General features: G+C 40.3%; 1 protein-coding gene, 1 long non-coding RNA gene and 1 other non-coding gene across 6 annotated transcripts in view; 1 reads left to right on the top strand and 2 right to left on the bottom strand.

Moving 5' to 3' along the window:
- Positions 1–8037: 8037 nt before the first annotated feature.
- On the bottom strand, positions 8038–9415 carry LOC132356863 (uncharacterized). 2 transcript variants are annotated; one of them, XR_009500132.1, is made up of 3 exons: positions 9035–9415; positions 8480–8546; positions 8038–8367 (listed from the first exon to the last, which is right to left on the bottom strand). It is a non-coding gene; the product is annotated as an uncharacterized LOC132356863 (long non-coding RNA). The 2 variants fall into 2 exon arrangements; XR_009500133.1 differs by having other exon boundaries at positions 9101–9415.
- Positions 9249–15605, top strand: part of TMSB15C (thymosin beta 15C) — a 58072-nt gene continuing 51715 nt past the window's right edge. For all 3 annotated transcript variants that reach the window (XR_009500131.1, XR_009500130.1, XM_059910008.1), the window contains exon 1: positions 9249–9408. The gene's annotated coding sequence lies outside the window, so the exon portion shown is untranslated. The remainder of the gene's footprint in view (positions 9409–15605) is intronic.
- Positions 13072–13178, bottom strand: LOC132358073 (U6 spliceosomal RNA). The gene has a single exon (XR_009500426.1). It is a non-coding gene; the product is annotated as a U6 spliceosomal RNA (small nuclear RNA).

Below are 15605 nucleotides of genomic sequence, written 5' to 3'. Positions count from 1 at the left end.
TCTCAGTTTTTCCTTAAATACATCATTAATGTCTAAGGTGTGATCATTCTTGATTTTCACTGTTGCTTGAGGTGTCACAATCATATTTCAAGTTTCTGTCTATGGTTGTTCCAGTCTCTAAGTTTCCCACAGTGGTTGTTTATATCTCTGTATCAGGTTTTTCTGCTCTTTCTGCTATATAACCACTTGCTCGATTGTTTGACAGAACAACAGCTGTGATGGAGATCATAAATCTGAAACCGCAAAACAAACAATACTAAATACTAAAGGAAGGATTGTGATCAGATTTTGTATGTTTGATTATGATCAGAGTTTGTGGTACACTTCTCAGCCAGGAGCCAAGAGTGCCTATATTAAACCAAGGGAATATATCCCATCTCTGATCTGAAGAGTCTGCTGAACCAGCTATGAGGTCATTCTCCAGATTACCCAATTTCTGATTTCTTGGTTTACTTCCTGGATTTTTAGTAGTATCACAGATCTCAGAAAAGTCTGCAGGGATGTAAGCACAACATTCTACTGTTAAAGTAGCTCACATTCTCCCTCAAGAAGCCAATCATATCTGAGACAGTTCAATTCTGAACCATGGCCTGCTCAATTCTATGAACTTCTGAGGCAAGAAGTTCTATCATCTTAGTGGCTGTATTAGTTTCCTAAGGCTGTTATAACAAATTGCCACAAACTTGGTGGCTTAAAACAACAGAAATTTATTCTTGCACAGTTGTGAAGGCTAGAAATCTGAAATCTGGCAGGACCACACTCACTCTGGAGGCCCTAGGGGAGAAGTGGTTCCCTGCTTCTTTCAGCTTCTTGTAGCTGCCCTGGCATTAATGGGCTTGTAGCCTCATTTCTTCAACATCTGCCTTCATCACACTGCCTTCTTTGTGTGTCTGTCAAATACTCCTCTGCCTCACTTTTATAAGGACACTTTGGATGTAGGGCCCACCTGGATAATCTAGGATAAGGTCTCCTCTCAAAATCCTTAAATTTATCTTTTTTTTTTTTTTTTTTTTTTGCTTACCATATATTGTAATATTCAAAGATTTCAGGGATTAGGAAGTGGAAATATCTTTCAGGGGGTTACCATTCAGCCCACTGCAGTGGCATTGTCTAAATCGCTTGATATTCTCTGAACCACAGCATGTAGGATTTGCTCTACTTTCTGGGCCTTTTATAAAGCATGAAATTAAGAGGCCTGAGGAGAGGAAAAAGAAATCCAGAATTCCCCAAAAGTAGTTAGGGTTTCAGTTCTCTAGTCAGAGTCCCCCACCCTTTTTTTCTTTCTTGAATTAAATTGTCTGCTTATCCTTTTTCCTAGAAGACAAACCAATGGGCCAAAATGTATGATATAAAAGACAATCCCGATAATAAAGCCAATTCCCAAAGTTTTAGACAAAATATCTATAAGGATAATGATTGAGCTTATTTTCATCAGACAGTAAATGTTACATCTGATTTACAAAAAAAGATGAACATAGTTTTTATAGAGGAAAAAAACTGTAAGATATGTAATAATACAGAGATATAATGTACATTCTATACCATGAATATACCAAACATACAGGAAGAATATATATTGACAGAATATCAAGAACACCAACTAAAGAGATTCAGTAAATCTGGAGCAGGTACCAAAAAACCTTTATTTTAATGGAACTCCATAGGTTAAGTCTGATGCACATCCTCATTTAAAACCCACTGGCCTTGAAGATGCTAGATTCAAATTAATAAGAAGTAAGGTTGCGGCCAAGAAACGGTTTAAAATAGTAATTGAAATTATAACCGATAATGCTATACTGCTATTGCCTAATATTCTCAGGCAAAGAATCACCAGGACTCTGACAAATAGAAACATCATGGAGACCAAGGGCCTTGAGAAATCTCTAGGTACTTCCCATTTAGCATACAATTTTGAAATTTTTATGTTAATAACATTTTTCCCATACAGATTTAACCTGGAGAAGGCTGAGCATCTCTTCTGATTAGATAACTCTTCCCATGCGTCTCATCAATAGTAACATTGAATAAAGATAATAGTTTCTAGCATCTTTTTCCAAGGTGAAAGAACAAGTTTTTGATTGTCCAGGGGCCTGGTGGAAAATATATCCTGAAAGTTATTTTATTTCATTTTACATTTAGGAGTCAATCTTAGGAAGGAAACAAAATCAAAAGTCAGGAGATTTGGATACTTAAAATAGGAGAGTTGGTGGAAAGAAACGATATTTGGCTATTCATATGAAAGGAGCAATAAAGCATTTAAAAATAAACAAAGAAGTAATATGACTATCAAGAACATTAGCTCTTTCATAAGTGAGGAAACTTTGTTTTCTTAAATAATCAAGGACATGATAAAGTCAATACAAAGCACAGAAAATTATTCTGGTAAAACATGAGATCTTTTTTATCTAGGCAGATTACATGGAATAACCCTTCATATTGTAGGTGAAGGAAATGAACAGCAAACAATGTCTTGTACTATGCTAGGCCCTGGAAATACAAAATAAATGTGACATACTCTAAACCATCCAAGATTTTACAATCTAGGTAAGGAAACATATATGAATTTTTAAAAAGTGAAAAAAATGTGACAGAGATCGCTAGTTGTCTATCACATACCTTTCTCCCCATTCTTTCTAAGTGATAAAATGTGGTTTTGTTGGGGGGTGGCTATGTACCCAAATGGGAAAGAATGTAATCTCTCAGCCTTCCTTTCAGATAGGGGTGCCCATGTGACTAAATATAGGTCAATGGTACGTAGGTGGAAGTTGTTGGGTGGGGCTTCCTAGAAAGCTTCATAATTTTGTCCATGTGTATGTGTGTGCACATACATGCACTGGGGTGGGGGAGGAGGAGTGATGGTGCTTATGAAGTTGCTAAGCTGGGAGGCATTACCTTTTTACTCATTCTTGCCTAGGACACGGGTGTGATGGCTGGAACTACAGCAACCATATTGTTACACTGAGGAAACTTTGCGTTAGGAAGGCAGAGCTTGAGCTTGGAAAACATAGCAAAAAGATGAAAGGAGCTGCTGTAACAATATTGAACTGCCTACCTTCGGATTTCTTTTATGTGATAGAAAAATAATGGGTTTCTTAATGACCGGCAGACACAATTGCTAATTGATGCAACATATAATTATAATGTAGTAAGATGTAAGGTCTAAAAGAGGTATGTATAAAGACCTATGAATGCACATTTAAGGAAAGGATGAATTCTGCATAGGAAAAAGGAGACTGGGAAGGTCTTCACAGAGGGAGTGACATTTGGCCTGGGCTTTCAGAATATGTGTATCTGTCAACTAGGCCAGGAAAGATGGGCATTTTGGATCAAACAGTGACACTGAAATTTCATATAATTTCTGTGGTGAAACTGGTGAATGTTGAAAGATAGATGAAGGACTTAGAAAATGTTTTTTTATTAGAAATGGATGATGTGATAGTAATCATATACAATCATGGAAACCCTTAAGGGTTGGTGGCCAGAAAATGTTTGAGAAATACCAACAGAGGGTACTATTGTAATAAAATGTACATATCTGCCCTCATATAATTTTCTTATTATTTCTGAAAAAGAAATAAGATATATCATTCCCCTGTATAATTCTATCCATTCCAATGTTTTAGCACTTTAAAATTTTTAATGAGTAATTCTCCATTCTTCAATTGCTCTTACCAAGACTTCATTTAACCATTATTACAAGTAAGTTAGGAAAGTCATCTCTCCTCTTCAGTATACCTGTGTTATGCAAGTTAAAATAGTATTCTTTCCTATGCTATACTGAAAATCTTGTACAGAACTAAAATACTACATAAGACCTATAAACATTGAGATTTATTTGACTAATGTAGAAAGGGCTTTTCAGAAACAACCAATATTTCTCAGATTAGTATACATTTTTAAATAATGATATTTTATTCTTACAAAATAGGAAACGCTTATTTCAGTTACCAAATCGAAAACAACCACTTAAAAGACCCTCCATAATCTGACTTTTTTCAAGGGAGGATACAATCAATATATTTTGCTAAATAACAAATAAAAAGGAATTGAAATAAATAATAACATAACATACAAATAAATACATGTAAATAAATAAAAATAATAAATAAAAAAGGGAATTAATGATGAGAGGTAACACTAAAAGGAATATATTTATTCAAATATACACAGAAATAAGTTTTCAGATATGTTTGGGTCTTAATTTAGATGGAAGTTAATTGAGAGGATAATCCCAGTGAAAAGAATTGCCTTGGCTCTTTTATTTTAAGCCAGAAGAGTGGATTTAGTTAACTGTTTTGGTATGGGTGGCTTTACAAAGGATATATAATAGGATTTATGTGTTGGAGGAAAAAAACTGAATGTGATACCAGAAGTTAAGGATTTTGTATGTCTGCAAATGTAATTTTAAAAATCTGGTCATTTTCAACCTGAACCCTTTTTCAACCTGAACCCTACTCAACCAATACCTATATACTTCTACAATATTATGATCAAGGTTTATAATAATGACCCCAATATGTCTTCTGAGTCATAGCAGAATTATTAAATTAGGATATATTTTTATTATTTGCAAACTGGCAATCTGGTCTGTTTTTTTAACACTTCTAGATTAATCAGAGCATCTTTATCGGGTATCCAACCTTGGGCTTGTTCTTTGGCCATCTTCAGTAACAGTTTACAGTTAACAGAAATGAAACAACCAACAACTGATAAATTTAAGATGCGTGTTATTAGAGCAAGAATATCTATCACAAAATAATTACAATCTAACCAAATTTTTAAGGAGTGTCACATAGCTTTTTCTAACAATTATAAGATTTTTTTCAGATTCTGTATTGAAAAAGAACTACAATGAAGCATGAACGAATTTACTTTCATTTCTAATTTCAGAGAATGTAGTCTGTTAATGTCAGCAAGACAAGAGATGTTATGAATAGGCTGAGCCTCATTTTCATTTGTTAGGTCATATGTCCAAGTTTAATTTGAGGGTCCCTATCTAGTTGCATCTTAACTCACCCCTGGCTTCCCCAGAGATGGTTATGACTGTTCTGCCTACAATGGGGGGCCTACAGAGGGCCTTGCTTGCTTAGTCCTCTGATAAACATGAGATAAAAATAAGTCTTAGGAAAGGAAACCCTCCTACACTGTTGGTGGGAATGTAAATTGGTACAGCCACTATGGAAAACAGTATAGAGTTTCCTCAAAAAACTAAAAATAGAGTTGCCATATGATCCAGCAATCCCACTCCTGGGCATATATGCAGAGAAAACTCTAATTTTAAAAGATACATGCACCCCAATGTTCATACCAGCACTACTTACAATAGCCAAGACATGGAAGCAACCTAAATATCCACTGACAGATGAATGGATAAAGATGTGGTGTGTATATACACAATGGAATACTACTCAGCCATAAAAAAGAATGAAATAATGCCATTTGCAGCAACATGGATGGAACTAGAGATTATCATACTAAGTGAAGTCAGAGAAAGACAAATATATGATATGAGCTGTATGTGGAATCTAAAAAAATGATACAAATGAACTTACTTACAAAACAGAGAGAGACTCAAAGACATAGAAAACAAACTTATGGCTACCAGAGGGAAAGGGGGTGGGGGAGGGATAAGTTAGGAATTTGGGATTAGCAGATACAAACTATTATATATAACATGGATAAACAAACAGGTCCTACTGTATAGCACAGGGAACTATATTCAATATCCTGTAATAAGCCATAATGGAAAATAATATGAAAAAGAATATATATCTATATATATCTGAATCACTTTGCTGTATACCAAACTAACACAACATTGTGAATCAACTATACTTCAGTTAAAAAAAAAAAGTCTTAGGGAGGGTTGCCTGAAGCAGAGCCTGAGACTGAGGTGCGGGGAGTGTGGGTTCTTCATGTGATTTATCGGGGGAGTGCTCTCAAGTGCAGGGGAGTGAAGGAAGCAGGATACGGCAGGAGGAAATAACTTAAGCCTACTGGAAACCAGCTTCAACCTGACCCCACAAGGAGTGCTGGGATAGGTTTTGCACCACAAAATTGGTCTACCTTGAGGTAGTCTGGCATTATATACTCTCATCATCAGTCATTGACTGCAGGTTGCAGGGGTGTGTGGGGAGTAGAAGTCTTGTAGAGTACTGAAGCTCTTATTCTGCAGAGTGCAATTATCCAGAAAAGGAAGCGGGTATAGTTAGCTGCTAACACCCACAGCTGCTGGGGGTGCGTCCATCTGCCTTGCAAAGGGGGCCTGAACTGGGCACCAGCAGTGTGTGTACACTACAGTATAGAAACACTGTCATATGTGTATTAGGACCCCAGATCAGCCCTTAAGAAACATAACTGAAAAATACCACAGAAAGCACTGCAGAACTTGAACACAAACTATGTATGACACTTTCTAAAATTATGTTATGAGAAAAACTGGGATGAGATGATGGGAACACATCTCCCTTTCTAACATTGGGTTTAGGAATATCCTCTCCCCTTACCTACTCTCTTTGCTAAGCAGTAGCAGCTGGTGGTGGCTTCTGTGATCAGGGTAAGATGCCCAGCAGTGAAAGAACAGGGTTGGTTGGGAGAATTTAAAGCAGATGAAGTCTCTGGAATGGGGATATGTGGTTTAGGGTGAAAGGAGCTGTAAGGGCAGGGTCTCTTGTTTGTGTCTGAGATCTGCACCCAACCTCTCTGCTTTGTTTATTTCTACTGGCCCTAGGGACACCCTTGTCTGCTTGTTTTCCCTCTGTCAACACTTTTGCTTTGCACCAGGCCTCTGGAACTGGACTTCTCTCAGCTTTACCCTTATGCTGACATTTTCTAATAGTTTGACACTAGAAATAATGGAGGAAATTAAAAGCTTTCTCATGCTATCTCTCCTTCTTCTTTTTAAACTTAGCCACTTTTTAAAAAAAATTTTATTGGAGTATAGTTGACCCACAATGTTGTGCCAGCATGACGGCCTATATGGGAGAAGAATCTAAACTTACCCACTTTACGTAGAAAACCAAGCCCAGACACGTGTGCTATTGTTGGGTGTTGTGAAGAAAAAAAGGCAAGTTGATTCTTCTGCAATTCAAGCCCAGAGGCTTTCCTGGGTGTGCAGGGTAATGAGTTCTGAAGTGCCATAAAGGAGTAAAGAAGGTCAGGGAGCTACAAAAGTGGTACAGGAGTGGAGACAAAGCAGTACTTGGTTTACCTTCAGCAAATTTGGGGACTTACCTTCTTCTCCTTCCCCAGTCCCTTTATCATCACCAGTCTTTCTCCTGAAAACAACCATTGTGGACGGCCTGAGAATAAGTTGGGAGGTGGGAGTGGGTAGGTGTGGAGCAAGCGTAACAAGACCCTGGGTACTGTAGGTTCTGAGGGAAAGGAGGGTATTCCTTTTTTGTTTTTATCTGGGAAAGAGGAGATTTCCCTGTGCTCTTGGGCTGAGGTAGAAATACCTTATTCTACCTGCTGCTAATGTGGAAATTACTACCACTTTGTCTGGAGTCAGAAGAGTATATTAAAGAGTCTCTTGGTGCTGTCTTAAAACAAGCAAAATCTTTTATAATATCCAAGTTTTAGAGACTGATGGGGTGAGTTGGGGGTCCTGCACCTTTTATCTCCGGTGGCCTTAGGCAGTATGGGCAGTAATGGGGCCTGTGTGGCACAATAGGGCACAATAATTGAGCTCACTCTGACTTGCTATTTTAGTCATCTTTGCTGTCAGCCTTCAAAGGAGAGACACTTGCTTTATTGCCTGCTGTCCCTTCTGTCTCTGAAGAGAACCTAGCCTTCCTGACCTGCATGGATATTGAGGCAACTCTTAGGGAAAAGAAGAGCACTCAGAAAGAATTTACGGCCGTTTTCTCAGTGATATTTGAGAAGGGCCAAGACATCTCTGAGTTTAAGTCTCGGCTCTATTTGTTATTAGCTCTGTGACCGTAGGCAAGTTATTGAGTTATCTGCTATCTCACTGGCCTGAATTTTCTCTTTTTTTAAAAAAGATATATGAACCCTTATGTTCTTTTTTTAAAAATTAATTTATTAATTTATTTATTTTTGGCTGTGTTGAGTCCTTGTTGCTGCACGTGGGCTTTCTTTAGCTGCAGCGAGCGGGGGCTACTCTTCATTGCAGTGCACAGGCTTCTCATTGCAGTGGCTTCTCTTATTGTGGAGCATGGGCTCTAGGTGCACGGGCTTCAGTAATTGTGGCACACAGGCTCAGTAGTTGTGGCGCACGGGCTTAGTTACTCCACAGCATGTGGGATCTTCCCGGACCAGGGCTCGAAACCGTGTCCCCTGCATTGGCAGGTGGATTCTTAACCACTGCGTCACCAGGAAAGCTCCTGGCCTGAATTTTCTTAGTTGCTTAGAGAAACAAAGAGGAGGAGAGAGAAGGATAGTACTTACAACTACCGCCAATTATCATGAGGATTAAACAACAACAACAAAAATGGGTGTAAAACACTTAACATGGTACCTGGTCCACAGACGCTCAAACGTTAACCATGATTGTCGTTTATTATTTATCAGCGAGAAGGTCTTAGCTGAGAAGACATATCCATTAATGTCAATAATTATAATTTCTATTTCAATATACCGCTTAACTCTGTGCTAGGCAATGTTGTAGGTGCTGCTTGCATGTGACTTTTAAAATTCTCACTACAACCTACTATCATACCCATTCTACAGATGAGGAAGCCAAGGAATAGCGTGCTTAAATCCCTTGCCCAAGATTCCACGGTTGCATAGTGGTAGAATGGAGATTCAAACCCAGAAAGTCAGGTTTACAAAGCCTGTGCCCTTAACCATTGAGGTATGCAGTTAAATAATCAGACAAGAATCAAAAGGAGATGGGGAATGGAGGGTAGAAAAGGCACAGGTTCAAGGTGAACAGTTAGAAACAGGAAATTTAGAGTTTCGGTAGGTCCGGAAGCTTAAACGCATCATTATAATTATAAACCGTTCATGTTGTCAACTTAACAAGTTAAGCTCCTATTTAAAAACGAGTTAGTAAGCTTACAAGTCAACTTACAAGCAAGTTGAGAAAATCTTCGATAACTATAACTAAGGGACAGGCCCGGTCTTTTATGTATTTTACCAATTAGGTGTCCGGGATCTCACGAAGCAATCTGCGTGCCAGGGGGCGTCGATGGGCCAATGAACATGGACGTGAAGGGGTTAATACCGGAGTTTGGGGGTGGACCGAGCGGAGGCGAAGAGGACTGTGGGAGCTCCGTTGTACGTCGCCCCAGGGCGCCTGGGAAATATCCAGTGCGCGTCTCTATTATGACCAACCCTAAGTAAGGGCCATCGGCAGGCTGGATCTGGCCACTGCCGGCGCAGCTGCTCTCAGAGGCCGGAAGGCAGGGGCCGTCGGCCGCCACCGGCAGGGCGGACGAGGCGGAGGTTTGTAGCACTTGTTTTGGGCTGAAGGCATAGGCATGTCCTGCCTCCAGCCGCGCTGGGACAGGGGAACGGAAGTGAGAGGGGGTGAGGAGAAGGGGGAACTGACAGAGTGACGGACCCGGCGGCGAAAATTGAGGGCGTGGGTGTCGGAAGGGGGCGTGTAACTGTGTTACGTAGGTGATGAGTTGTGTGAATCTTTTGGGAAGTATTTGGGGATGGGAGAGGTGGCGAATAGACGAATGGAGGGTAAAATCAGCAGGGTGAAAACGTGTTGTTGGCGGGACACCAGCACATATGAATCGTACCTATATGGGATGATTTTATTGAAGTGATTTTATTGGGCTCCTGGTTTCAGATTCTACTTTTGATGGGTTGACTCCCTTTAACAAATTACCAAGCACTTGCTCTGTGCTGGGTACTGTACTAGAAGCTCTGTATGAGGAAAGGAATTAGCCTTTATCCTCGACACTTACAGCCTGTCAGTTACTATATGCATTTGGAGACAGGCAATTACAGTACAAGGAGATAGAGATACCCCAAGTGTTTCGATAACCTGCTGGGTGCCACAGACTCTCCTGAGGTTGCCGTCTGGGATGATCTTTGATGTGGTGATTTGACATATATTTTAAAGATAAAATAAGCAGGGCAAAACTATGTGCAATTTTCTCCAAGCGTGTTCCCTCCCTGTTTAGCTCGGGTGCAGCTACCTGGAGGACTGAGTAGCACTTAAGGCCCAAACTCGTTTATTCCTGGTGAGAACATTTGTCCATCACAGTGGCACTTCCAGGACCCCTGCTGGAGAGTCACTCTTAACTTGAGATCAAGGCCTCCCCTTGCACGCATAGCCTGTAAGCTCTGGGTAGGACCAGAGTGCAGAACTCAAGGGCTCTCTGCCTTAACCATATGAAACACTTCTGTGCCAGCTCTTTGGTTTTCTAGCATACTCAGTTCATAGCAGGGAATTGTGAATTTACCTGGAATCCTAAGCAATCTTTTTAAAAGTTTGAATCATCAAACCTGCTGCTTTGTTTACCGGAGAAAAAACAGTATAGCAGACAGTCCAAGTCAATGGTTCTCAAACTTTCCTGTGCATCAGAATCAGCTGGGGGGCTTGTTAAAACATAGATTACTGGATTCCACCACAGAGTTGCTGATTCAGTTGGTCTGGGGTAGGCCCCCAAATTTACATTTTTAACAAGTTCCCAGGAGATGCTGATACTGCTGGTTCCGGGACCACACTTGGAGAAGTACTGGTCTAAACAGAACTGAGATGAGTAAACCAGAAAGGACATCTCTAGGGAAGACTGGGCGCACTCCTAAAGGTTAGACAAGTCTGAAATAAGTCATGGTAGATATGAAATAAAACGGATGTGTTTTTGTTGTGCATTTGTATGTTTTGAATGGAAGAGCAAAGCTGAATCTTCCTGAACTAAACAAAGTAAGGTTTGCATCAGCTTTTTCTTCACTCATGGGGTTCAGAGTTGCTTAAATTGTTTAAAAAACAAAGTATTTATTTCCTTTTCAGATCCCTTTCTGAGTTATATTCAAGTAGCTAGTTATTTACAGAACTCACACCCCTGCTTGTGTCATCACCCCCCCAAAAATGAGGTGTTCTAACGTGGTAATAAATTATGTTTGAAGTTAAAAAATGAAAAGACAGTTGGGACAATCTAATGAACACAAAGATTTGTATAAGCAGCCAGAATTGAGATGGTGTGATAAGTAGTTTTATTTATTTTTTCACCCTCAGTGAAACCCCTTCCTCTTCAGAAGAAATAATCAGTTTATTCGCTGTAAAGCACAGAAGGGACCAGAATTCTCACTGTGCCAGAGATTAACTTGAAACCTTCCTTGAGGGATTGACCTAAACAGCCTACTGGATGGTGGCAGTCCCCAGTTCTACCTACCCTCCATACCCTCCCACGAGCCTGAAAAAGGCCAGGACAGATTTTTAGAAATGTCACTCATTCTAGACCTGTCAATGTTGGATCCCAAATTTCCCCACAGGCCAGTTACAAAACCAAACCAAACCCCAAAACCAAACATGCAGACACACATAAAACACACAAAAAAGTCCAAATAAACTGGCCTGGGTCTATTGTGAGCCTTTTCAGGGGCCAGCAAGATGCTAGGATGACCAGTGCCCTGGATGTTTCAGAAATCTAAAGGGCTGTCATATCCACATTGCAAGGGAGTCAGCAGGACACTGTAGGGGAAGAAAAAGTTTTCCTTGACTCTCTTAGGGTCCCTGGCTGGGTCTGAAAATTAAACTGACAAAGACAGATTAACAAGAGAGAAGCATACAAATGTATTTAATGTAAGTTTTCCATGACACAGGAGCCGGCATAGGGAAATGAAGACCCAGAGAAACAGAGCTGAGTATTTTATGCTAGGTTTGACGAAGAATGGGAAGTCATGGAGAAATATGACAAATTAAGGAGTATGAGGGAAGTGTAGTAAACTGGGGGAGACTTAACAAGTCCTGTTTGTTAGGATTTTTCTCTGTATCCCTTTGTATTTGGAGATAAAGATTCTCCTTTCCTCTGGATACAGGGAGGGAACCTCTCACATGAGGGTTTTATGACCTGTCTCAGGGGAGAAGAGGGGCAAGAGGTCAAGTGTCCTTCTTGTTTCTGCCATTTACTCAAATTCCTTCAGCTTTAAAATATTCATTGTGCCACGGTGCCATATTTTGGGGTAGCGTGTTCTGAACCTTGTCGGCAGTCACACACACGACTCTTGAATATCAATTAAATTTCACTTATGGTTGGTGAGCCTTTCAGTTATACTTGTGCACTGACTCCTCCCCTCCTCACCAGTCCTCATCTCTGCCTAATTCGCACTTAGTCTTACAGACAGTATAATTTTCTATGAAATATGAGGAGATAAAAAGGAATAAAATAAACCTATTATTTTGAACTATGTATCACTGTGTCCTGAGTGATTCCTAAGCAGGAATGATTTAATTTTGTTGCTTGAACACTCAATAGCTTATGGACCCTGTGAGCAGACAGATGGATGCTGAAGAGAATTGGGGGCCATCTGTGTCAGAGCAGCAAACACATGATTACTCCAGAATTCAGATTCAGACAGGATTGTTTGCAGTCCAGACTTCTTGCTTGTTACAGCTGATTCCCTAAACAACTTTAAATCAGTATGTATCTGTCACCTGAAGTGGAGTGGGGTTTTAGGTCTGGCACTTAACCACAAGGCTATGGATGTCATTGTTTTGTTTGGAATGGTTTTTCTGAGGATGAGACTTCTTACATCAAGTGAGTGAGAACTATAAAGTAGAGGGGAGAAGGGTGATTATCATAATTAATATCACGTTTCTTTGCAAAATAAGATTAGAGAAAAATGAAGAACTCACTAGGAGGAAGAGGAGGCAGAAATATATTCTGGAATCTGGAATCTGCAACTGATGAGCCAGTTGCTGCGTGTATAACTTATTGCTTTTCCCACAATAGAGGCCTAAACACCCATGTGCCTGCAGCCAGGTTCCCCTTAGGTCCTGTGATCTGTTGCGGACAGGGTAGCTATTGCCGCTATTTATCATGATAACTTTTCTGCACTTGATAAGGTGATGAAGAAACCCTGATAACCTAATCTCATATAAATATGTATTTTTTTAAAACGATGGAAGCATTTTTTTTTTTCTTTTAAAAAAATATGGAACGCTTCACGAATTTGCGTGTCATCCTTGCGCAGGGGCCATGCTAATCTTCTCTGTATCGTTCCAATTTTAGTATATGTGCTGCCGAAGCGAGCACCGATGGAAGCATTTTAATAGCCTCTGGAGATCCAAGGAATTCATATAATTGTCTTCCCAAACTGCATGTAAAAGAGCCAAATCCAAAGTCTTACTGAAAGCTGGAGTTCAGGAGGTCAGAAATGGCCTTGCCAGAAATGTGTTTTCTAATTTCAGGGTCCTTAGAGGAGTTCCAGTGCCCTGCAGCCAAAGTCCACCAGGAACATATCTATGGTTTAACAAGTCGGGTTGATTAGTTAGTGAGTTGAGGGAGAAGGCACACCACGGGGAACTGGTGAAACGTCTCAGAGGGTGTTAGAAAGGACTTATTACAGGATTTGGACTTGTGTTAGGTGATTTGGGGGAGGATTTAAAGAAGCGAGGCTTTGCTCTGGGTTGGATTCTGTTAGGAAGTAACAGACTGTACATAAGGGTAATTGCTTATTATTACCCCTATGTAATACATAGGGGTAATTCCATGATTGGGTATCTTAATGAATCTTATCTAGGAGGATAGACTAGAAGGAGGCTCATCGGTAAAGTAGCAGCTATTAGCCAGGATAGGAGGACGTCTGCTTATTTTGTGGTTTGGTCAAAGTGCATGTTTTGTCTCTTTTCAGACATGACTATGCAGTAGTCTTGCTTTTGTCACAGAGTGGCCTTGTCTGATGTTGATGGTCTGTGAAATTGGTTACGCTCATCAGGAGAACAACAAGGCCTAGCTGTGAGGGCCAGGACAGCTCCCATATGTCAGTGGCTGCTTTTCTTCTCAGAGTGATCAGTGCCAGGTCCAGCAGCCTGTAGGAGACCAAATTCCCTTTCTGCCAGGAGCCATATATAGCAGAGAAATGGTTAGATGTGTTGAACAGGAAAGATTGAGGGCTGGGTGTGGATGAAAGCATCTGGTTACCCTCTAACAGAACTTAGGAGCCTCAGTGAGAAATAGCAGTCTCCTGAGATTGTTTCCCTTTAAAAAAATCATAAGAGTATACTTAAGCAAGGTAAGTGGATGGGAGAATATAGCAGATTGTATTGTTCAAAGATGGCCAGAACAGTACCTCTCATCCCATGCTCTCTTCTATAATGTGACCTTGCCACCCTTCCATTGAGAAGTCGGGTTGACGTCCCCTCTGCTCTGAATCTAGGCAGACTTTGATTGTCTAAATCAATAGAATAGGGAGAGATGAGACTCTGTGACTTCTGAGGCTAGGCCATAAGAGGCAGTGTGGCTTGTGCTTTATCTGCAGGGACATTGACCTTTAGAGTCCTGAGCTGCCATGTAAGAAGTCTGACTACCCTGAGACTGCCATGCTTTGAGGAAGCCCAAGTTCATGGTGAGGCCACCTACAGGTCCTCTGGTCAGCAGTCCCAGCTGATAGCAAACATCAACCAGGAGACCTGTTAATGAAGACACCTCTAGATGATTAAAGCCCCCAGCTGTTGAGTCTTCCCAGCTGAGGCTCCAGACATCATGGAGTAGAAGCAAGACATCCCTGCTGTATCCTGAGTTCCTGAACAGAATCCGAGAACAAAATAAAATGATTGTTTTGCACCACTGAGTTTTGGATTGGTTTAGCACAAAGCAATAGTAACCCAAACAGAGGTAGAAATGTTGGTTAACACAAAAGAAATGGAGTGAAAGGAGCAAGGAAGGCAAGTAATTGTAAGAGGGAAAACGGGCTAGGGACAAAGCATTTCGCTTTGCTGTTGCTCCTGCTGCTGCTGAGCTCTTTGATTCCAGAGTGGACGGAAGAGGGAAGAATGGAAAGGGAGGTTATTCAGTACACTAAATGAAACTTCTGTAGATAACTGCACCTCCTTTTAAAATAAGATCTGGAACTATTCAGTTATTTCTTTAATTGAACATCTTGATTAACAGAAGTATGTGGGTTTTTTTTTTTCCATAAGGAAACAAGTAGTGACCCTAATTAACAGTATTTATTAACCAGAGGGTGAGGGACGATGCTCTCCTCTATATCATTGTATGAGGTTGGAGGAAATCACAGTGTTATTTCCAATGACATGTATAGAAGTTTTATTCTTTTAATCTGGCAGAATATGGTTCACTTTTAAAGCCTCCATATGTGTCTATATTTTACACACACGAATAGCTCTTGCTAGGTAAGTCATTCAATCTGTAAGTTAGAATAGAAGTCCTAGTACTATTATTGGAATTGTGTAATCGGTGGGCACTCAGAAGATATTGGTTATAAATGTTGAGTACAACCACCAACTGACCTCATGGTTATGGGCCAAGTACAGAATGTCTCAGTCTCTTGTTTCCTTGTAAAAATTCATGTGAATTTGGTGTTTGGCTCTTTCAATGTGTTCCAGCCACACTGAACTCCCCCATTTGAACCTTGATCACCCCTCTCCTACTGCTGGTTCTGCTTATTCCCTCTACATTCTTCCTTGAAAAGTATTCCTGTCTGTTCACACATATCCTAAT

This window comes from Balaenoptera ricei, chromosome X (assembly GCF_028023285.1).
Source record: "Balaenoptera ricei isolate mBalRic1 chromosome X, mBalRic1.hap2, whole genome shotgun sequence".
Taxonomy (NCBI): domain Eukaryota; kingdom Metazoa; phylum Chordata; class Mammalia; order Artiodactyla; family Balaenopteridae; genus Balaenoptera; species Balaenoptera ricei.
The sequence above is the reverse complement of the archived record's forward strand: the minus strand, read 5'-3'. Positions and strand labels throughout refer to the sequence as shown.